Source organism: Salmo salar, chromosome 25 (assembly GCF_965601325.2).
Source record: "Salmo salar chromosome 25, fSalSal1, whole genome shotgun sequence".
NCBI lineage: Eukaryota > Metazoa > Chordata > Actinopteri > Salmoniformes > Salmonidae > Salmo > Salmo salar.
The window spans coordinates 33,685,582-33,709,571 of NC_138315.1; the positions used below are offsets into that span (position 1 = coordinate 33,685,582).

At 43.6% G+C, this 23,990-nt stretch overlaps 1 long non-coding RNA gene across 1 annotated transcript; it reads right to left on the reverse strand.

Moving 5' to 3' along the window:
- Positions 1–851: 851 nt before the first annotated feature.
- LOC106586621 (uncharacterized) lies at positions 852–7,405 on the reverse strand. The gene is made up of 4 exons (XR_001324226.3): positions 4,633–7,405; positions 4,466–4,480; positions 4,286–4,336; positions 852–4,184 (listed from the first exon to the last, which is right to left on the reverse strand). It is a non-coding gene; the product is annotated as an uncharacterized LOC106586621 (long non-coding RNA).
- Between the last annotated feature and the right edge of the window lie 16,585 nt (positions 7,406–23,990).

The following is a 23,990-nucleotide window of genomic DNA, read 5'->3' on the forward strand; positions in this document are numbered from 1 at the left end:
GAGTACACACATTGAAAGATTTATTGAAATGAATCCCAGCGTGAAACCAACATGAAAACACTCAAAGACTTTGATTTTGCCGGTCTCAAAGTTGGAAAAAAAAGAAAATTCAAATTGGGTTTACGGTAAACAATTCCTCTTGCAGAAATATTTCCAGGAGGTTGTCTGACAGCGAAAGTTGTCCCGACACAAAGGAGTCCCCATGACTTCAAAGTCCAGCCAAAGCCATAAAGGGATTTTTGAGACGGGTTAATTGGGTTAGGGCTGGTCCTTGGATGGTAAAGGATCTGCCATGAGGCTGAGGCTCATGCAAAGTGGCTTTATCAGTCTGGGATGCCACCACACCTTTTTTCAACCCAGAGGTCTGATACACACTGTTTACATTGTGGTTTTCAAAATATGTCTCCAAATATGAAAATGACAACAGAGTTTTGCTCAACAAGAGTCAGATCATCAAAGCAGGAGAAACCTGAGGTTAATTTTTTTATTTAACCTTTATTTAACTAGGCAAGTCAGTTAAGAACAAATTCTTATTTCCAATGACGGCCTACCCCGGCCAAAACCGGACAACGCTGGTCCAATTGTGAGCTGCCCTATGAGACCCCAATCACGGCCGGATGTGATACAGCCTGGATTCAAACCAGGGACTATAATGATGCCTCTTACACTGCGATGAAGTGCCTCAGACCGCTGCGCCACTTAGACAGCTGCGCCACTCATTACACAAACAATGAGAGGAAAGTGTTGAAAATAATTTTTGACTTTTGATCTAGTGCGTCTCCTTCAATGACAGTGTGAAAGGTTCAGAAAAATGACATTCTATGAAGAAACGCTTTGTGAAAGAAGCAAAACGGTTTTCAAGGATTTTATTAATGCATCCTAAAGGAAGTGGCCTAACCTGTAAAAGCAAAAGCAAAAGCATAGAATCGCAAATAACACCAACACTGTCTGTGCCTCTCCTCTCCTGGTGGACAGGAAAGTACACAATATTTCTTATTGCCCTGGATACTTAAGTGTGTGTGCCTTGGGCCCTCTTAAATGTTGCATGATGACCAAATGTTAGCAGCAGAATGGAGTTTACAGATTAGGCCTGGTACAGTAATAAACCTCCACAGCATCCTGGAAGACAGACGCAGTCAATACGAAGTGATAACAATTCCGCTGAACAATTACCTCTTAGTCACTCCTGGTATTCCAATTAAAAGGGGATCTGGAGATAAACCAGGCCTGAATTGAGGTCCGAGACAATAATTGCAAAGGAGTCTCATTTAATATTGAATTATGGTGTCTTGGCCATGCTAAATTATACATTCACATAATGACCATGGGCACAGAGTTTGTTCTATCACTATAAACCGTGGCACAAAAAGAGGCATTCATCCAGCCACTTTTATTGAACTGATATGAATTGATTCATCATAAGCCACTAGGATCTGTCCGCCTTGGGCTCAGCAGCCAGCGAGCCAGCTTCCCCAGTGGAGTGGTGCCAGGTAGGCCTCTCTATCTTAATCCTGATGCATTCAAATAAATGACAAGCTATGGGGCCATTGGGCTATGGAGTCTAAAGCCAGAGGATATTGTTCGATTCTACCTCGGCACTCCAGGAGGCAATTTAAACAACCCAGCATGCTAATCAAGGGTGTCTCTCTCTCTCTCTCTCTCTCTCTCTCACACTCTCTCTGTCTCTTTCAAGTAGAAGAGGAGCCAAACTAGACCCAAACAATCTAAAGTGTAAACTTAAATTGGGCCCCTGTCTAGGAGAACATTAGGCTCCAACAGGAAATGGGCACTCACATAGAAAAGGCAGAAATGGGTTTTGTTGACCACACTGCTGTTATGTCTTGAATGTGATTTTTCAAAAATGTTACTTTTTAGACTAGAAAATCATGTCAGTATATTGTGACCTCATGGATCGCTCGGTCCTTTGTCCCAGGGGGTCGTATTTATGAGAATCAACGACTGTTAATGCCAGTGGTAACAGTCAGGCATCAACCCTGACTGTTACAACTGAAAAATATAAAAATAACTCATTTTTCCCATAGGAAGGGTTGAACGAACCAGAGGTAACTCATTTTTCCCATAGGAAGGGCTGAACGAACCAGAGGTAACTCATTTTCGGTTTTTAGGACTACAAGCTGGTGAGCTCTATAACCTGGAAAAACTCCAAACAACTTTGACAGAACTACTGAAATGCAAAAGATGTGTACCTCCATGATGTGAAGAAAATGTATGAAATGTATGCATTCACTACTGTAAGTCGCTCTGGATAAGAGCGTCTGCTAAATGACTAAAATGTAAATGTAAATGTAACCCTGAAACAATGAGTGTTAAAGTAAGAGGTTGGATGCAGAAAGGGAGGCATAGGGAGTTGAACCTACAATCCCAGCCAGTAGAAGGAGAACAGGACCAGAGCTCTCCTACTGCCAGCAAGACATCAACACCATCTCTGAGGAACTGCATTATTATTCCCATACCCGCCCACCTCCGCGCCTCCAGAATAATTCAATATATTAATATTCCCCTGGTATTTGTTGTGACCACAGAAACCGATAGTGTTCATTCTCCTCTGGTGCTCTGGACCCACAGGTCAGCTGGTAGCAGATCAGAGGCCCCTCTCTGACTCTGGGGTTAAACTAACCAGGTCTGACCGATAAAGATACCTATTCCCTTTGGAAATCTAGACCAGCCTGGCATTTGGTTTAGGATTAGCTTGTTCTCTTGTTCTTTTTTGTGCGCTGAGTATTCTTTTCATTAGCTACTGAGATGCAGTTTGTCTTTGTGTATTGTTTGTAGGAGCCAATCTGTGGATTAGGAAGGTGAATTATCATGCTAAGTAAATACTAGACTAAGAAAGTACTGTGTCAGTATGAGTATTTGGTATGAAACTCAAACAAAAATGCATTATCTGCAAGGCAAAATCAATTAGTGAACCAACAATGAACTGGCTGTATCTTCAAGGGGTCATAATCATTGAGCAGCTGTTGTTCATCTGATTGTGTCTTACTTGCGATGACTGATGCATAGTTGATTCACTTACAATAAGTACATGTGTCGAAAGTAAGTCTCTCTGGATAAGAGCGTCTGCTAAATTACTATATGTAAGTGTAATAAGCTGTGGAAAACCTCTCTAAAATAAACAGTCAAATTTGCCATTGGTTTATAAAGAAATTTGCCACAGCTCAAAACAGGATCACCATCACAAACATACATATTTGTATATTTTTGTTGTAATGTATGTATTCACAACAACTGTCACAAAAACAGTCTTACCACACTGAAATAAAAAAATGGACCCTGCAAAGGAAGTAGTAGATGGAAACGCTAAAGAACACTGACCCCTACTGGTACAAAGAAGTGTTACAGTTTGTGGATAATCTTCAATACAAGTGAATTGCAAATTACTGAAGGATGCATTTATTTTTACTTTCTCTGTGCCCCTTCTCTTGGCGGTCATCAAAGGGAGTCACTGGACTGCGCCTGTAGCGGACTGTGGATAATGTGCTGCTCCTTGGGGTCTGGGGCGGGTGTGTCATCAATTCTTTCTGGGTCTTCTGCGGAGTCACTGGACAGCCTCTGTGGTGTATTATGGGTAATGTGCTGCTCATTGGGGTCTGGGATGGGTGACTCATGTCCTTTATTTTTTCTTTGCTATCTGGGGATGCTGGTGATTCACAGGACTGTCTCTGTAGTGTAGTCTGGGCAATGTGCTGCTCATTGGGGTTTATTATATGCGTCTCATCCATCTCATCATTCTGGGTGGATGTTTGGTTGGTATCAACTCCTTCATTCTCTGTGTCTGATTCCTTCTACTCCTGTCCTTCATCTCTCGTTCATGTCCCCCTCTGTATTTTGTTCCCATTTCTCCTCGTCTGTCTCTTTATTACTTCCTCTTATTCTTCCACATAATTATTCTCTCTTTACTCCCCTGGCTGGTTCCCCTGACTGAATCTCCTGGCTGGACTCCTGCATGTGTTGATTTGTCTGGTTCTTGTATTTGTGGTCTACTGTGTACAGGTCCTAGTGTCTCTCCTTGTTGGGCTTCATGTGCAGGTCTAGTATTTCTTCTTCCTCTTGTTCGCTCTGCGGGTCATGGTAGTTTGTCCTCTGGAGGTTCTGGTCCAGTTAAGGTGTGTCTCCTCTGTCCTGGTTCTCAGACCTGTCCTCTTCTAGCACTTTCTCTGACACTGAAACACAGAATGAAGAGATTAGTACAGAATACAAAATAATTGAATGAGAGAGGAACAACTGGGAATATTCCATAATATAGGTGGCACACATTACTAACCCGGAGGAACCTCTGGGGTCTTTGTGAACTGGTCAGGATGATTTCTATCTCCTGTCAAATTAAAACAAACAATGAGTCTAATTTGGGTTCAGGGTCACTATGTAATTGACAGTAAATGTAAAATAATATAGAACAGCGGAAACCATTTAAAAATGACTACATGTAAACAAACTCCCTCACCTGAAGAATGAGTTGCTATTAAGATGAAACAGAAACAATGGGGCATTCATTAACACATCATTTAGTGTTTTTCTGTTTAGACAAAACTTCCACGTAGCAATATTCAGAAACTGATGTGCTGTATGATCATGTGACTTGGACAAGTAAAGTGCATCATCTTACTCTACCTTCTTCCAGTTGACTCTCCACATCAGACCTTCTCTATGTAGCTACAGGTCATCCACAACACAATGGAAAATAAGAGAGGAATAAAGGACAGGATTATACAAAGGGGAGTGGCAGTGATCATTATGAGAATAAGGGACAGCAACTTTCTATAAATTGTAGGCTTTATCCCTCTTACCAGAAAGATAGACTTTTGTTCTGTATTGCTCTCTTTTCTCCCCTCTTCAGTTGATACTTTGTCTCTGATTCAAGGTCTACCACCTTGTAGCAAATCAACTGGTGTCACTGGGATTATGCACACTTGAGATGGATTGACTCTGGTCTACCCAGATCATAAGAATGAAGAGTTTTCACCTCTTGGAATATTGAACTACGCCTCTTACACATTTCTGAATCTGATCTATAGGATGTTTGACAGAGGATGGTGTTACCTTTCTTGCCTATCATGCGATGCCACAACATGAATGATAGAAAGAATACCAACACAAGTAGAATCAAGATGATGGGCAGGACCACAGCCAGTACAGATGAGCCTTGCTCTGCAGAGAGACATCATTACGCACTGCTGGATATACAGCATTAACATATAATAAGACATGTTTTAAGCAGTTCTAACACTACGAATCACACAGTAATGTGACGCAGAGCCTTTATATGTCCCCTAGATCTACATAGACATGTCTACAGAGTCAGCACATTCAAATCACAAATCTGAGAATGTATTGTCTTTACCTGTGTAGCAGTATTGTCTTTACCTATGTGGACTTTACCAGTGCAGCAGTGTTGTCTAACCTGTTTACCAGTCCTTCAGGGTGCTACAATCCCTCCAGCTATGAACAGTTCAGGCCCTGGACTCTGACCCCCCAGGACTCCCGACGAGAATCCATCCGGAAAATTTGAGGTCACGGCCATTTCAATGCAAGCCAATGAGATATTCAAAATAATTCCTCCCAGACTGCAGTTCCTATGGCTTCCACTAGATGTCAAGTCTTTAGAAAGGGTTTCAGGCTTGTTTTTTTGAAAAACAAACGAGTAGTTGTAGTTTTTCCAAGGTGTCGCTCATTAGAAAAGTAGTCTTCTTGTGCGCGTCAATGTTGCGCGCTCTTCATTATCTTCCCTATTGAATATACTATTCTCCATCTTAAATGTTATTGTTTATTTAGATATTAGAGTACCTGAGGATTAGTTAGAAACATTGTTTGACTTGTTTGGACAAACTTTACTGGCATCTTTTCAGATTCGTTTGTATGCATGTTGAACGAGTGGATTACTGAATCAAGCGTGCCAACTAAAACTGACATTTTTGGGATATAAAGGACTTTATCGAACAAAAACTACCATTTTGTTGTGTAGCTGGGACCCTTGGGATTGCAAACAGAGGAAGATCTTCAAAGGTAAGTGATTTATTTTATCGCTATTTGTGTTTGTGATGCCTGTGCTGGTTTGGAAAAGTATTTGTGTGGGGTGCTGTCCTCAGATAATCACATGGTATGCTTTCGCCATAAAGCCTTTTTGAAATCTAACGCGGTTGGATTAACAAGAAGTTACCCCAGAGAGGAATATGTGGGACGGTAGCGTCCCACTCGCCAACAGCCAGTGAAATAGCAGAGCGCCAAATTCAAAACAACAAAAATCTCAATTCAAATTCTCACACATACAAGTATTATACACCATTTTAAAGAAACTTCCCATTAATCCAACCACAGTGTCTGATTTCCAAAAGGCTTTACGGCGAAAGCATAGCATTAGATTGTTAGGACAGCACCTAGACAAGAAAAACCACACAGCCATTTAAGCGTCACAAAAAACAGAAATACAGCTAAAATTAAATCACTAACCTTTGATGATCTTCATCAGATGGCACTCAGGACTTCATGTTACACAATACCTGTATGTTTTACTCGATAAAGTTCATATTTATATCCAAAAACCACATTTTACATTGGCGTGTAATGTTCAGAAATGTTTTGCCTCCAAAAACTTCCGGTGAATGAGCACATCAATTTACAGAAATACTCATCATAAACGTTGATAAATATACAACTGTTATGCATTGAAATAAAAGACACACTTCTCCTTAATGCAACCGCTGTGTCGAAAGCACACTTTGCAATAATCTGTCTACAGCGCTCAGTCACCAAAACAAGCCAAACAGATACCCGCCATGTTGTGGAGTCAACAAAAGTCAGAAATAGCATTATAAATATTCACTTACCTTTGATGATCTTCATCGGAATGCACTCCCAGTTCCACAATAAATGTTTGTTTTGTTCGATAGTTCATCTTTATGTCCAAATACCTCCATTTTGTTTGCACATTAGGTTCACTATTCCAAATGCAGAAGGCGCACGCACTAAAATCCAGACGAAAAGTCAAAAGTTCTATTACAGTTTGTAGAAACATGTCAAACGATGTGTAGAATCAATCTTTAGGATGTTATCATAAATCTTCAAAAATATTCCAACCGGACAATTCCGTTGTCGTCATAAAGGAAAGAGAACTGAGCTCGTGCACATGGCCGCGCGCGTAACTAAAATAGTGGCCGACTGCCAGACACCTGACTGAAACAGCTCTTATTCGCTCCCCCATTCACAGTAGAAGCCTGAAACAACGTTCTAAAGACTTGACATCTAGTGGAAGCCTTAGGAAGTGCAATATGACCCCATAGACACTGTATTGGATAGGCAATCACTTGAAAAACTACAAACCTCAGATTTCCACACTTCCTGGTTGGATTTCTTTCTCAGGTTTTTGCCTGCTATATGAGTTCTGTTATCCTGTTTAGGATAGGGGGCAGTATTGACACGGCTGGATAAAAAACATACCCGATTTAATCTGGTTACCACTCCTACCCAGTAACTAGAATATGCATATACTTATTACATATGGATAGAAAACACCCTAAAGTTTCTAAAACTGTTTGAATGGTGTCTGTGAGTATAACAGAACTCATTTGGCAGGCAAAAACCTGACAAGGTTTCAGGCAGGAAGTGGCCTGTCTGACAAGGTGTCGTTCTTCTTGTCTCTGTTTATTGAAGAGTGAGGATCTTAGCTGTCCCGTGACACTTCCTACGGCTGCCATAGGGTCTCAGAAGGCGGCAAAAAGCTGAATCGTGGCTTTGCAGGCTCTGGCTGAAACAAAGTAGCGCGTTTGGGTAGTGGCTGGTTACAGTACTGTGAGACTCAGGCGCGTGCCCGCGTCGACCGAAAGCTTTGTTTACTTTCCTCAGTTTAGCTAAATGGACATTCCCGGTCGGAATATTATCGCTTTTTTACGAGAAAAATGGCATAAAAATGGATTTTAAACAGCGGTTGACATGCCTCGAAGTACGGTAATGGAATATTTAGATTTTTTTTGTCACGAATTGCACCATGCGCGCGACCCTGATTTACCATTTCAGATAGTGTCTGGGACGCACGAACAAAACGCCGCTATTCGGATATAACGATGGATTATTTTGGACCAAACCAACATTTGTTATTGAAGTAGCAGTCCTGGGAGTGCATTCTGACGAAGACAACAAAAGGTAATCAAACTTTTATAATAGTAAATATGATTATGGTGAGTGCTAAACTTGCCGGGTGTCTAAATAGCTAGCCCGTGATGCCTGGGCTATGTACTTAGAATATTGCAAAATGTGCTTTCACCAAAAAGCTATTTTAAAATCGGACATATCGAGTGCATAGAGGTCTGTATCTATAATTCTTAAAATAATTGTTATGCTTTTTGTGAACGTTTATCGTGAGTAATTTAGTAAAATGTTAGCGAATTCCTCCGGAAGTTTGCGGGGGGTATGCTAGTTTTGAACGTCACATGCTAATGTAAAAAGCTGGTTTTTGATATAAATATGAACTTGATTGAACAAAACATGCATGTATTGTATAACATAATGTCCTAGGGTTGTCATCTGATGAAGATCATCAAAGGTTAGTACTGCATTTAGCTGTCTTCTGGGTTTATGTGACATTATATGCTAGCTTGAAAAATGGGTGTCTGATTATTTCTGGCTTGGTACTCTGCTGACATAATCTAATGTTTTGCTTTCGTTGTAAAGCCTTTTTGAAATCGGACAGTGTGGTTAGAGTAACGAGAGTCTTGTCTTTAAATAGCTGTGAAATAGTCATATGTTTGAGAAATTGAAGTAATAGGATTTTTAAGGTTTTGAAAATCGCGCCACAGGCTTAAAGTGGCTGTTACGTAGGTGGGACGAATTCGTCCCGCCTAGCCCATAGAGGTTAAACTCAGACATCATTCAAACAGTTTTAGAAACTTCAGAGTGTTTTCTATATGCATATTCTAGCTTTTGGGCCTGAGTAGCAGGCAGTTTACTCTGGGCACGCTTTTCATCCGGACATGAAAATACTGCCCCCTACCCCAATGAAGTTAAGCTTTTAACCTCTTGGGTAGGGGGCAGTATTTTGATGTCCGGATGAAAAGTGTGCCCAGAGTAAACTGCCTTTTACTCAGGCCCAGAATCTAGGATATGCATATAATTGGTGCATTTGGATAGAACACTAAAGTTTCTAAAGCTGTTCAAATTGTGTCTGTGAGTATAACAGAACTGATATGGCAGGCGAAACCGAGGACAAACCATCCCAAAAAAAAGAATTCAACCTACCTCTATTTTCAATGGCTATCACTTTAATTATAAGGCCAAGTCCTCCCAGATTTCAGTTCCTAGGGCTTCCCCTAGATGTCAGTCTTTAGAGTTTCAGGCTGGTTTTTGGAGAATTTTTTTTTTGCCAGAAATTGTAGTTTTTCTAGGTGGCTCCCATTTTGGCTGTAGTGTTTCCAAGTGTGTGGAAGAGTGCGTTTCTGTATTTTTCGCCGGGAAACACAATAACGATTCTCCGTCTTAAATTGTATCGTTTATTTACGTATTAGGGTACCTAAGGTTTGATTATAAACGTTGTTTGGAAAAGTTTTAGTAACGTTTGGGATTCATTTTGTATGCATTTTGATGGAGGGAAACTGGGTGGATTATTGACTGAAGCGCGCCAGCTAAACTGAGTTTATATGGATATAAAGAAGGATATTATCGAACAAACATCAGGTCACCATTACTCCTGATCCTGTAATGGTAGACAGGAGCACGTCTCACAGTTGGAAGGAGCTCTGTGAGTCTGTACCAAACTATGATTCCAAATGTTGGTGATCCCAAGCCTTCAAGGCACGACGCAGAGACTTTCCTGCTTAAAGAAGCCCAGAGGGAGAGTTTTGCAGAGACAAGCCAGTACCAAGGAACTGCAAACTCTGTTCATTGTCTCCTGAGTACGACCAAGCTCTAGGTCTTATTCGGGTCGGCGGACGGCTTCTTCAAGCTGAATCCCTGCCTCCTGACGTTCTCCATCCTGTCGTGTTGGACCCAAAGCATCCCATAGTCAAGTTCGTCATCCAGGACTTTGATGACTGTCTGCTTCATCCAGGACCGGAAAGAGTGTTTGCCGAGATTCGAACATTCTGGATACTACGAGGCCGGGAGGCCATTCAACAACATCAACGCACCTGTCTGGAGTGTAGGAAATGGCAAGCAAATCATGTTGTCCCAAAACATGGCAGACTTACCTTCATCCCGCCTTTCTGGTCTACCGGGGTACTGTTTCGGTCCATTTACAGTGAAGATAGGAAGACACCCACCTCAATCTTCTGACCAGAATGGACGCAGATACCTACCGGATGGCTTTCCGCCACTTCATTGCCCGATGAGGAAAACCCTTTGAGATCCTGTTGGACAATGGGATGAATTTCCGAGGTGTGGACAGAGAGCTGCAAGACGGCTTCACGGTCCTCTGGCCTGCTCTCCAGGAGCAGCTGGCTAAACAGAAGATCACTTTTTGGTTCAAACCCCCGAAACCACCGCATTTTGGAGGCGCCTGGGAGAGGGAGATAAGGTCTGTGAAGAAAGCTCTTGGCTTAGCAGTCAGAGACAAATCCCCACATGAAGATGTCCCCCTGACAATCCTTATGGAGATGGGAGATATTCTGAACTCCAAGCCCCTTGGCTATGTTTCAGTGGACGTAGCAGACCCCGATCCAGTTACGCCTAATCTGCTCTTGATGGGGCGGCATGATGCTTCGCTCCCACATGCCGTATATGTAGACAGAGACCTTCTTGGAGGACGCCGTTGGAAGCATAGTCAGGTCCTGGCGGACCACTTCTGGAGCCACTTCATGCAGAACTATTTGCCAAGTCTTCAGAGGCAGAAGTGGCTGAAGGACACTCCAGACCTGAAGGTTGGACATGTGGCCCTGATAGTGGATCCTCAGCTACAAAGAGCTTCATGACCCATCGAACGGACAGTGAAGATAATACCAGGTGCAGATGCAAGTATCCGGACTGTGGAGATCAAGGATCGAATCTACCTCCTTCCAGTCGCACGATCGGTGAAGCTTTTACTAAGTTTGAATTAGTTACCCTAATTCTGGGGCGGCTGTATAAAAGCCACTTAGATTTTAATTTACAATACCCTCATTTTAATTAGATCTACAAGGACATTTGATTGAGCTGCCAGCATTTTCATTTTGAGATTCCAGTAAGCTCTTTGATATTTTCTTTCATGTATCCTACAAATTATTATTGGATTATTCAACATGGCAACCACTTGTTAGTATAAAAACTAAACTTCTCAGTTCGGTTCATTTTCGTGGAGATCAGACCGTTTTCATTTGCAGGGATATTTGTGCGTTTTCGACCAGATACCACATGTATACTCTGTTTCATCATTCAACTCCTAGACTGGGCTTCTGTGTCTGTCATCTCCCTTTGACTAGAGTGCAGTCCGGTATCCGTTTACTCCCAGTGGCCTATACACACACATTAGAAAGCAAATTAGAAAGAGGTGGTGTGGCATTTAGCCATGGTTATATACTACAAACACCTGAGGTGCCTTATTGCTATTATAAACTGGTTACCAACGTATTTAGAACAGTAAAAATAAATGTTTAGTCGTACCCCTGGTAAACGGTCTGATATGCACTATATATACACACAAAAGTATGTGGACACCCTATCAATTTAGTGGATTCGCCTATTTCAGCCACACCCATTGCTGACAGGTTTATAAAATTGAGCACACAGCCATGCAATCTCCATAGACAAACAGTGGCAGTAGAATGGCCTTACTGAAGAGCTCAGTGACTTTCAACGTGGAACCATCATAGGATGCCACCTTTCCAACAAGTCAGTTCATAAAATTTCTGCCCTGCTAGAGCTGTCACGGCAAGTAATGTCTAAAGACTTGACATCTAGTGGAAGCCTTAGGAAGTGCAATATGACCCCATAGACACTGTATATTGGATAGGCAATCACTTGAAAAACTACAAACTTCAGATTTCCACACTTCCTGGTTGGATTTTTCTGAGGTTTTTGCCTGCCATATAAGTTCTGTTTTACTCACAGACATCATTCAAACAGTTTTAGAAGCGTCAGAGTGTTTTCTATATGCATATCCTACCTTCTGGGGCCGAATAGCAGGCAGTTTAATTTGGGCACGCTTTTCATCCAAAATTCCGAATGCTGCCCCCTACCCTAGTGAAGTTAAACATTTAATAATGATCTCTTACCTAGCTTGATAACTGGGGACATTTTTGCTTACTTTTTGTTCTAAATAGAGACAGCATATTGTATAAAAAAAGCATGAAATTAGCTGAAGATGCCCAAAAAATTATGGGGGAGGACCCCCAGACCTCCTACCAGGTTATGTCCCCCCACTTCTAAAACAAAAGTGGCGCTCCTGCCAAAACATGACGTTCTTTTTTTTTAGCTGATATGGGAGTAAATGCATAAACTGCATATCAAACTGGGATAATGTTTTAGGTTACACCAGCAAGCATAAGATTATTTTCCAGGGCATATTTTTTAAATTAGGAATCTGTGTGACGCTCGTCATAAGGAGTAGACCAAGGTGCTCATGATAAATATTTATTATACTCAGAACACTATACAAAAACAATAAACAAAGAAACACGAACGTCACGTTCTACAGGCTTCACTGAGCAATACAAAAACAAGATCCCACAACCCAGGTGTAAAAACCCCCTACTTAAGTATGATCTCCAATTAGAGACAACGAGGACCAGCTGCCGCTAATTGGAGATCATCCCAAACAAACCCAACATAGAAATACAAAAACCTGAACATAGAAATACAAAACATAGAAAAACACCCCGTCACTCCCTGACCTACTCTACCATAGAAAATAACATCTTACTATGGTCAGGACGTGACAGTACCCCCCCCCCCCCCCCAAAGGTGCGGACTCCGACCACACCTAAACAAAACAAACCCCCCCCTCAAAATAGAAAAAAATAAAGGAGAGCAGGGTGGGTAACTATTGTCTATGGCGGCTCTGGTGCAGTACCCATAACCTTCTCATCCCGCGGATCTTCCCACAGGAGGCGGCTCCGGTGCACAACCCCCCCTCTGCCCGCTGATCCCTCTGCTTCTGTACCACCGGACCGTGGATCGTCGGAGGTTCCGGACAGCAGGCCGTCTCTACAGGCTCCATGCCATGGATCATCACTGCAGGCTCCATGGCAAGGATCACCACTGGAGGCTTTGTGCCATGGATCACCACTGGAGGCTTCATACGTGGAGCCAGAATAGGTCTCACCAGACTAGGGAACGTCGCTGAGAGTTCTGGACTAGGGAACGTCGCTGGAGGCCGGGTGCGCAGAGCAGGCACAGGGTATACTGGGCCTTGGAGGTGCACTGATGGTCTGGAGCTTATGACTGGCACAACCCGTCTTGGCTGGATACTTCCTTTAGTCCGGCAAGGGCGGGTCGCTGGCACAGGACGAACTGGGCTGTGCAGGCACACTGGCGACAGTGCGTAGAACTGGCGCAGGATATACTGGGACGTGGAGGCGCACGGGAGGTCTGGAGCTTATGACTGGCACAACCCGTCCTGGCTGGATACCCCCCGTAGCCCGACAAGCACGGGGCATTGAAACAGGTCGCACAGGTTAGTGCTGGCGAACTGGGGGTACCGTGCGTAGAGCTGGCGCAGGATAACCTGGGCCTAAGAGACACTCCGGAGACCAGGAACGCAGAGCCGGCACAATCCTTCCTGGCTGAATGCCAACTCTAGCACGGCAACTGCAGGAAGCTTGCACCGAGCGCACCGGGCTGTAGCTGCGCACTGGCGACAGTGTGCATCCCCGCATAACAATGTGCTTGCTCGGTCACTCGCTCCACACGGTAAGCACGGGGAGTTGGCTCAGATCTCCCAGTGTGCCCCCCCCCCCCCCCCCCCCCAACAACAAAAAAATTGGGGGGCTGCCTCTCGCACTTGCCTCATGGTTGGTATAGTGCCTCGTAATAACGCCGCTCTGCTCTTGCTGCTTCAATCTCTTCCCTCGTGGGGCGATACTCCCCAGCCTGACTCCAGGGTCCTTTCCCGTCCAGAATCTCCTCCCATGTCCAGTTGTCCTGACCACGCTGCTTGGTCCTTTTGTGGTGGGATCTTCTGTGTTGCTCGTCGTAAGGAGTAGACCAAGGTGCAGCGTGTTGAGTGCTCATGATAAATATTTATTATAATACTCAGAACACTATACAAAAACAATAAACAAAGAAACACGAACGTCACGTTCTGCAGGCTTCACTGAGCAATACAAAAACAAGTTCCCACAACCCAGGTGTAAAAAACCCCTACTTAAGTATGATCTCCAATTAGAGACAATGAGGACCAGCTGCCTCTAATTGGAGATCATCCCAAACAAACCCAACATAGAAATACAAAAACTAGAACCTGAACATAGAAATACAAAACATAGAAAAACACCCCCCGTCACACCCTGACCTATTCTACCATAGAAAATAACATCTTACTATGGTCAGGACGTGACAATCTGATTATTTTACATTGAGATGTAGGGAGCTAAAAAGGTTAGCTTACTATATTTTTAGCCAGACTAAACCAGCTAGCCAGAATGCCAGCTAGCTACTACCATCAAGGGAAGGTGACTCTTCCTTGCTTTCACAAAATGAAAAGACAAAAAAAAAAATCTATTGCCCCCTTGTGAATGGGAGTGGGACCGGCGAGGATGTCATGTTACCAAAAGGTGTCCGTGACTCCACAATTCCCACTCCACCCACACACGTAGATCAACGGAATGAAGCTTGTTGGACTAGCTAACATGCTAAGTAGTTGCAAACTTGCTACAGTTGTCCATCATGTGATTTGAACACGCAACATTTGGGATACTAGAAATGTGTGTTATATGCCCACCTATCCTCCACGACCAACCTCCCTCCAATCGTTTCTGTCTTAAGTAACCTACTGCCTTCATCTGTGTTTGAAATGCACTGTATACAAAATTGTGTGGTGGAATCGAAAATGTTTCCCTTCTTGTGTGTCTGTCACGATATTCACATAAGTCAATTGTTTCTATTTCAGGATCACTTGTGATAGTGGGTTGATCCTACAGGAACCACGCACCTACGAAAAGTCTCTGAATGCTAAGGAGTCAGTGCAATGTCAACAGGAGATGCAAAGGACAGAGCTTTCAAACCTGGAGAAACGGTCATAACTAGGAACTACCTCAAAGGACCAAAGTGGGTTTCTGCTACATTCATTGCTGACTGGTCCTGTGTCCTATACTGTCCAGACTGCAGAGGATGTCATCTGGAAAAGGCACACAGATCAGTTACTGTTAAGTAAAGCAACACCGACAGAGCCACCAGTCGTGGGTTGTCCAGAACTGTTACTGGCTGACACCCTAACCCAGTAGTCGTCACCTAGGGGCTCAGTCACGTTCTCAGGACACTGACTCAACCAATACCAAAAAAAAGTGCATTTCATATGTGTGTTGCTGAAAATGAACAAGCTGTGAAAAAGATGTAACTTCTACATAATGGGGACAATTTAAATAAGAGGGGAGGAGATGTTATATATTAAGGTTGTAACTTTTGTACCTCCTACTTGCACAGAGCATCATGGGTAACGTGATGTTGAGATGTGCTTGTTTTAGATAAATGATTTAACTGATTCCCGGTTCTCGTCTAATCATTATTGAATTGTTATAAAGACGTGGTTATGAAACCATTGCGACAAAACAATGAGGAAGACAGAATATCCTGTGTGGCTCTCTTGGTAGATCTTGGCACTTGCAACGCCAAGGGTTGTGGGTTTGATTACCACGTGGGACCAGTATGAAAATGTATTCAATCACTACTGTAAGTCGCTCTGGATAAGAGTGTCTGCTAAATGACTAAAGTGAGAGTATTGTTATGTACAGTGGTGTAAAAATACTGCTTAGGTTTTTGGGGTATTTTGTTTTACTTCTTCACTCAAGAAAATTTGCTTAATATAAGGAATTTTAAAAGAGTTATACTTTTGATACTTAAGTATACTTGAGCAATTACATTTACTTATGATACTTAAGTATATTTAAAACCAAATACTTTTATAATTTTACACAGGTAGTATTGTACTGGGTGACTTCCACTTTTACTTGAGTCATTTTCTATTCATGTATCTTTATGCATGACAATTGGGTACTTTTTCCACTACTGATATTGTAACTACTGTATAGCAGTGCTGTCTTACCTGCAGCAATGCAGCAGTCATACAGGGTTTTCATCACACATGTGTATGTCATGCGGAATGACGCTGGAGGGACGAAGCAGGTACTGGGATTAAACATTTAGTAAATGACTGACATAGACAGCGTCAAAAACAAATCCAAGAGACAAAAACAATACAACGACGCAGCAAGGAATAGAGCTAGGGAACAGACAATTATAGGGGAGGAAATTAACAGGAGATAAGTGAGTCCAGGTGAGTCCAATAATGCTGATGCAAGTGACGAGGGAAGGCAGGTGTGCATGATAGATGGCAGGAGCGCGTGATGCAGGGTAATCTCGCCAGAGGAAGGGAAGAGCGGGAGCAGACGTGACAGTGTAGACAGATTCCTGCTTCTCAGACTGCTGGTTCTCCCCCTAGGTATGAACAGTTCAGGTCCTGGACCCACTTAGTGAACAGAGGCGGGTCCCCTTATGTCAAACGTTTCCAAGTGAAAGACTAGCCAACACAGTGCTATTACAGTACTATTTGGCCTCTAGAGAAACCTATGTGCTTATTCTAGGCCCTACTTGCTTATGTGCCTTTAAACCTGTAACATTGCCGAGTGACCCAATAACCTCCTAAAACCTAGTTAACCAGCCTCTGTGCTGAAAAAGACATGGGGCACCAGCCCGTGTAGAAAGACACTGAGCAACACACTATTTTGTTAAGGGATATCAAAAACAAAGACTCCCGAACACCATTGTGAAGAAAACGCGAACTGCCATTGCATTTGAACAGCCTTTTCCACTTGTTGAAAGTGAAATTTTGCAGTTGTCTGAGTCACTCATTGCTCAGATTGCATAATGATAAAATGGACCATACACTTAAAGATGCAATATGCCGAAATAGCTCCGCCATTTTCTGGTTGCTAAAATTCTAATAGTTCGCTTAAATTCAGTTTATGTAACAAAACAAGCAAGTATAGTGTAATCATTGTACCATCGAACCGCCGCAGGACTGCCAAATCTCACGTATTGGCCGTGAAACACACGCATGTGACCCTGTTATATCTCACGCATTGAAAAGTATTGCTTTTATTTTTCTAATTAGTCCATTGTATTGTCAGCGTATTATCTTTTCAACAGCGCTCCAAATCATTTTGAAATCGGAGCATCTGTGACTGCAATTTAACATCACGAGCAGAACCTCTATCATCGTCTGGTCTTGCCACAGCACTGTGACCCGCGGCACATTGAAGCATATAATTGATCTAGTTATGTAAGGGAGCAAGGGGATTGGATGCATGTTTAAAAAAAAACACCCTTCAAGATTAAAGTGGAATTGAATGGAGAAATGCAGACTTTTGACAGCATGTACTAAAGTCAATTTAAACTGCACTTGCATTAGTCCCCTCGTTTGGTGATTGGCATTAAGACTGTGACAATTTAAAGGCAGCAGACAGACGTACAGTATGTTTTAGCGGGGAAGTTTGGTAGGGTGACCTGATTTGTAACTATAAAAATAATTTTGTCTAACAGATTGTGAAGCAAAATGGGGCAGTTTGATTCTAGAGTGGGCACAATAAATACAACAATCATTTGATTAGTGTGTTGGGGCAGATTTATGTAATCTTCTCTTCAGGAGATTTTATTATCTATTTACTTAATTTAAACTGATCAGTGGAACAATTCTAATTCTTAACAATGGATTAAAGTATAGGGTAATTACTGTGCTTGTTATTCCCCACTTATTTTATTATTCTACTTCCTCCCAGTTTTTCCAGTGTAATCACATATTTGAAGTCTCATATGCCGACTTGTGTCTTTGAAAATGAGTTATATGAGCCTTTTTTGCAAGTCATACAAATAAGCGTTGGAATCAAATGTTGTTGATATATTAGTATTGTGCACACGCTAGGCAACTCATAAACAAATCATATTTTATCTCTGTAGAGATGATGGCAAGGATCTTCAACTAGTAGGCATAAACCACCTGAACATTGATATTTATATATATATATAAATAAATAAATGTTTGTAATTTTAGGCAAATTTTTTCCCCAAATTTTGTGATATCCAACTGTCTCATCTCTGCAACTCCCCAATGGGCCCGGGAGAGCCGAAGGACACGTCCTCTGAAACATGACCCGCCAAGCCACGCTGCTTAACACCTGCTTGCTTAACCCAGAAGCCCGCCGCACCAATGTGTCGGAGGAAACACTGTTCAGCTTGCAGGCACCCGGCTCGCAAACAAGGAATCAATAGAGTGCGATAAGCCAAGGAAAGCCCCTGGACAAACCCGGATGACGCTAGGGCAATTGTGCGCCGCGTTATAGGACTCCCGTTCACGGCCGGCTGTGACACAGCCTGGGATCAAACCCCAGCCTGCAGTGACGCCTCAACACTGCAATGCAGTGCCTTAGACCGCCGCGCCACTCGGCAGGCCCTGAACATTGATATTTATAAACTTTTCAAACACACAGCACTTGGAAAACATAGATCAGGGGTGGCCACCCTCCTGGAGAGGAAGCAGGACATTCTTCCAGCCCTATTTTAAAGAGAGAGTTCACCTAAATTACAAAATATAAAATATTTGTGTCCTTACCTTGAAAGCAGTCTATGGACAAGGAGACTGCAATCTATGATTTGGTTATCCACTGCCATCAACCATTAATATTTCCAGTTCAGAGCCTTGGTGTACTGGTAATGCTCCCAGCACGTGTTGCAAACAACTTTCCACCTGACAACAGGGATCAAACCCTACTTCCAACATTCCCACTGTTTCTAGCATTTGCCTGTCTCACTTCATTACAGACCTGCTGCTGTGAAATATCTTTACTCTTATTAGTCATTGTGTTGATTTGGTCATGCAATATTGACAATGGTGAACATGCCCATACCAGTTTTTGTTTTATACAGTATATATATATATATATATATATATATATATACACTGCTCAAAAAAATAAAGGGAACACTTAAACAGCACATCCTAGATCTGAATGAAAGAAATAATCTTATTAAATACTTATTTCTTTACATAGTTGAATGTGCTGACAACAAAATCACACAAAAATAATCAATGGAAATCCAATTTATCAAACCATGGAGGTCTGGATTTGGAGTCACACTCAAAATTAAAGAGGAAAACCACACTACAGGCTGATCCAACTTTGATGTAATGTCCTTAAAACAAGTCAAAATGAGGCTCAGTAGTGTGTTTGGCCTCCACGTGCCTGTATGACCGCCCTACAACGCCTGGGCATGCTCCTGATGAGGTGGTGGATGGTCTCCTGAGGGATCTCCTCCCAGACCTGGACTAAAGCATCCGCCAACTCCTGGACAGTCTGTGGTGCAACATGGCGTTGGTGGATGGAGCGAGACATGATGTCCCAGATGTGCTCAATTGGATTCAGGTCTGGGGAACGGGCGGGCCAGTCCATAGCATCAATGCCTTCCTCTTACTGGAACTGCTGACACACTCCAGCCACATGAGGTCTAGCATTGTCTTGCATTAGGAGGAACCCAGGGCCAACCGCACCAGCATATGGTCTCACAAGGGGTCTGAGGATCTCATCTCGGTACCTAATGGCAGTCAGGCTACCTCTGGCGAGCACATGGAGGGCTGTGCGGCCCCCCAAAGAAATTCCACCCCACACCATGACTGACCCACCGCCAAACCGGTCATGCTGGAGGATGTTGCAGGCAGCAGAACATTCTCCACGGCGTCTCCAGACTGTCACGTCTGTCACATGTGCTCAGTGTGAACCTGCTTTCATCTGTGAAGAGCACAGGGCGCCAGTGGCAAATTTGCCAATCTTGGTGTTCTCTGGCAAATGCCAAACGTCCTGCACGGTGTTGGGCTGTAAGCACAACCCCCACCTGTGGACGTCGGGCCCTCATACCACCCTCATGGAGTCTGTTTCTGACCGTTTGAGCAGACACATGCACATTTGTGGCCTGCTGGAGATCATTTTGCAGGGCTCTGGCAGTGCTCCTCCTGCTCCTTCTTGCACAAAGGCGGAGGTAGCGGTCCTGCTGCTGGGTTGTTGCCCTCCTACGGCCTCCTCCACGTCTCCTGATGTACTGGCCTGTCTCCTGGTAGCGCCTCCATGCTATGGACACTACGCTGACAGACACAGCAAACCTTCTTGCCACAGCTCACATTGATGTGCCATCCTGGATGAGCTGCACTACCTGAGCCACTTGTGTGGGTTGTAGACTCTCTCATGCTACCACTAGAGTGAAAGCACCGCCAGCATTGAAAAGTGACCAAAACATCAGCCAGGAAGCATAGGAACTGAGAAGTGGTCTGTAGTCTCCACCTGCAGAACCACTTTTATTGGGGGTGTCTTGCTAATTGCCTATAATTTCCACCTGTTGTCTATTCCATTTGCACAACAGCATGTGAAATTTATTGTCAATCAGTGTTGCTTCCTAAGTGGACAGTTTGATTTCACAGAAGTGTGATTGACTTGGAGTTACATTGTGTTGTTTAAGTGTTCCCTTTATTTTTTTGAGCAGTGTATATATATTTCACCTTTATTTAACCAGGTAGGCAATTTGAAAACAAGTTCTCATTTACAATTGCGACCTAGCCAAGATAAAGCAAAGCAGTTCGACAACATACAACAACACAGAGTTAAATTATAGATGGGCTATGTACAGGTGCAGTGATCTGTGAGCTGCTCTGACAGCTGGTGCTTAAAGCTAGTGAGGTAGATAAGTGTTTCCAGTTTCAGAGATTTTTGTAGTTCGATCCAGTCATTGGCAGCAGAGAACTGGAAGGAGAGACGGCCAAAGGAAGAATTGGGTTTGGGGGTGACCAGAGAGATATACCTGCTGGAGCGTGTGTTACAGGTGGGTGCTGCTATGGTGACCAGTGAGCTGAGATAAGGGGTGACTTTACCTAGCATGGTCTTGTAGATGACCTGGAGCCAGTGGTTTTGGCGACAAGTATGAAGCGAGGGCAGCCAACGAGAGCGCACAGGTCGCAGTGGTGGATAGTATATGGGGCTTTGGTGACAAAACGGATGGCACTGTGATAGACTGCATCCAGTTTATTGAGTAGGGTATTGGAGGCTATTTTGTAAATGACATCGTCGAAGTCGAGGATCGGTAGGATGGTCAGTTTTACGAGGGTATGTTTGGCAGCATGAGTGAAGGATGCTTTGTTGCAAAATAGGAAGCCAATTCTAGATTTAACTTTGGATTGGAGATGTTTGATGTGAGTCTGGAAGGAGAGCTTACAGTCTAGCCAGACACCTAGGTATTTGTAGTTGTCCACATATTCGAACTAAGAACCGTCCAGAGTAGTGATGCTGGATGGGCGGGCAGGTGCGGGCAGCGATCGGTTGAAGAGCATGCATTTAGTTTTACTTGTATTTAAGAGCAGTTGGAGGCCACGGAAGGAGAGTTGTATGGCATTGAAGCTCGTCTGGAGGGTTGTTAACACAGTGTCCAAAGAAGGGCCAGAAGTATACAGAATGGTGTCGTTTGCGTAGAGGTGGATCAGAGACTCACCAGCAGCAAGAGCAACATCATTGATGTATACAGAGAAAAGAGTTGGCCAAGACTTGAACCCTGTGGCACCCCCATAGACACTACCAGAGGCCCGGACAACAGGCCATCCGATTTGACACATTGAACTCTATCAGAGAAGTAGTTGGTGAACCAGGCGAGGCAATCATTAGAGAAACCAAGGCTATTGAGCCTGCCGATGAGGATGTGGTGATTGACAGAGTCGAAAGCTTTGGCCAGGTCAATGAAAACGGCAGCACAGTATTGTTTCTTATCGATGGCGGTTACGATATCGTTTAGGTCCTTGAGCGTGGCTGAGGTGCACCCATGACCAGCTCTGAAACCAGATTGCATAGCGGAGAAGGTGCGGTGGGATTCGAAATGGTCGGTAATCTGTTTGTTGACTTGGCTTTCGAAGACCTTAGAAAGGCAGGGTAGGATGGATATAGGTCTATAGCAATTTGGGTCAAGAGTGTCCCCTCCTTTGAAGAGGGGGATGACAGCAGCTGCTTTCCAATCTATGGGAATCTCAGACTACACGAAAGAGAGGTTGAACAGGCTAGTAATAGGGGTTGCAATAACTTCGGCAGATAACTTTAGAAAGAAAGGGTCCAGATTTTCTAGCCCGGCTGATTTGTAGGGGTCCAGATTTTGCAGCTCTTTCAGAACATCTGCTGAATTGATTTGGGAGAAGGAGAAATGGGGAAGGCTTGGGCGAGTAGCTGTGGGGGGTGCAGTGCTGTTGACCGGGGTAGGGGTAGCCAGGTGGAAAGCATGGCCAGCCGTTAGAAAAATGCTTATTGGAATTCTCAATTATAGTGGGTTTATCGGTGGTGACAAAGTTTCCTATCCTCAGTGCAGTGGGCAGTTGGGAGGAGGTGTTCTTATTCTCCATGGACTTTACAATGTCCCAGAACTTTTTTGAATTTGTGTTGCAGGAAGCAAATTTCTGCTTGAAAAAGCTAGCCTCAGCTTTTCTAACTGCCTGTGTATATTGGGTTCTAACTTCCCGGAAAAGTTGCATATCACGGGGGCTGTTTGATGCTAATGCAGAACGCCATAGGATGTTTTTGTGTTGATTAAGGGCAGTCAGGTCTGGGGAGAACCAAGGGCTATATCTGTTCCTGGTTCTAAATTTCTTGAATGGGACATGCTTATTTAAGATGGTGAGGAAGGCATTTAAAAAAAAATAACCAGGCATCCTCTACTGACGGGATGAGGTCAATATCCTTCCAGGATACCCGGGCCAGGTCGATTAGAAAGGCTTGCTCGCCGAAATGTTTCAGGGAGCGTTTGACAGTGATGAGTGGAGGTCGTTTGACCGTAGACCCATTACGGATGCAGGCAATGAGGCAGTGATCGCTGAGATCTTGGTTGAAAACAGCAGAGGTGTATTTAGAGGGCAAATTGGTTAGGATGATATCTATGAGGGTGCCAGTGTTTACGGCTTTGGGGTGGTACCTGGTGGGTTCATTAATAATTTGTGTGAGATTGAGGGCGTCAAGCTTGGATTGTAGGATGGCTGGGGTGTTAAGCATGTCCCAGTTTAGGTCACCTAGTAGCACGAGCTCTGAAGATAGATGGGGGGCAATCAGTTCACATATGGTGTCCAGAGCACAGCTGGGGGCCGAGGGTGGTCTATAGCAGGCGGCAACGGTGAGAGACTTGTTTTTAGAGAGATAGATTTTTAAAAGTAGAATTTCAAATTGTTTGGGTACAGACCTGGTTAGTAGGACAGAACTCTGCAGGCTATCTCTGCAGTAGATTGCAACACCGCCCCCTTTGGCCGTTCTATCTTGTCTGAAAACGTAGTTAGGGATGAAGATTTCAGAGTTTTTGGTGGACTTCCTAAGCCAGGATTCAGACACAGCTAGGACATCCGGGTTGGCAGAGTGTGCTAAAGCAGTGAATAAAACAAACTTAGGGAGGAGGCTTCTAATGTTAACATGCATGAAACCAAGGCTATTACGGTTACAGAAGTCATCAAAAGAGAGCGCCTGGGGAGTAGGAGTGGAGCTAGGCACTGCAGGGCCTGGATTCACCTCTATATCACCAGAGGAACAGAGAAGTATAAGGATAAGGGTACGGCTAAAAGCTATAAGAATTGGCCGTCTGTGACGTCCGGAATAGAGAGAAAAGGGAGCAGGTTTCTGTGGGTGATAAAATAGCTTCATGGTATAATGTACAGACAAAGGTATGGTAGAATGTGAGTACAGTGGAGGTAAACCTAGGCATTTAGTGATGATGAGAGAGATATTGTCTCTAGAAACATCATTGAAACCAGAAGATGTCATAGCATGTGTGGGTGGAGGAACTGAGAGGTTGGATAAAGT